This window comes from Diadema antillarum, unplaced genomic scaffold (assembly GCF_040938485.1).
Source record: "Diadema antillarum isolate AM-2024a unplaced genomic scaffold, OU_Dant_1.0 scf00000150, whole genome shotgun sequence".
NCBI lineage: Eukaryota > Metazoa > Echinodermata > Echinoidea > Diadematoida > Diadematidae > Diadema > Diadema antillarum.
Genome location: NW_027271039.1, coordinates 1138982 through 1140000, shown reverse-complemented (window position 1 = coordinate 1140000; position 1019 = coordinate 1138982).

Here is a 1019-nt window from a genome sequence, read left to right as displayed (position 1 = left end):
GATACATGTAATGAAATTTGTCCTAACCAAGCGTGACGTTTCTTTTGTATATGCGTCATTTTAGAATAGGGGATCGGTTTGGATGTTTTGTTCGATGGGTCTTTGTTAAAACGACCAAAATTATGTTTACAGACTGTTTTACGTTATCATTGATTATGGTTTCTCATACATTCCTTTCTGTGTACTCTTCCAGGAAGTGAAATTTGAAGCCCTGTATTACGTTGAAAGTCGAATAGTAGAACGTGGATAGTTGAATCTATAAAAAAAATCGAAAAATGTGAATATTATGTCATAATTACACTCTCTTGATGTACATATTCATGCACATAAGACTTAAATTCTTCCTTTCCTTTCCTCTTTCCTTTCTGTAAACATGTGTGTTTACTGATACCACTATTTGTATAATGTAAGAAGTTAGGTCAAGGAATATGATATTGAGCACAAGAGAAAGAAAAATAACTCATATAATTACTTCAACGAGTTTCTAGCCCCCACTTACAGGGCCATATCTATTTGTTACGAAGTATTACTATATAGGGTACTGTGGAAGGGGACATCCCTTTTACAGCACGTTACAAACCAGGGCCCTGTTTTATGAAGAGTTATTATTGATGACATTGTTGATTTCAATCATAAGTCTATAGTATGGCAGCCTGTGTGTTACGGAAATTCAAATTCGATTACATCTTTTGATAAAATAGGGCCCTGATCTATTCATTACCCAGCAATAAAAGTGAGCACAATGGTCTGCTGGACAGGCGTCTTTCTGGAAATTGTTATTCAGAAGGGTCTAATGACATAACGAAACAACAACGGTATCGAAGACAAAAAAGAAAAAAAATCACCGCGAATCCGCGTCGAGCATGTCAGCGTGGTGTATATCTTTAACTAAAAACACACACGCGCGCACACACAAACGTAAGACACAAGAGCACAGATGCCACACGAATAAAGGGGATAATGAAATGCGCTACAGCGGTAAGTTTGTGTGAGATTGCGAAGGCTGTTTTTTTTTTTTT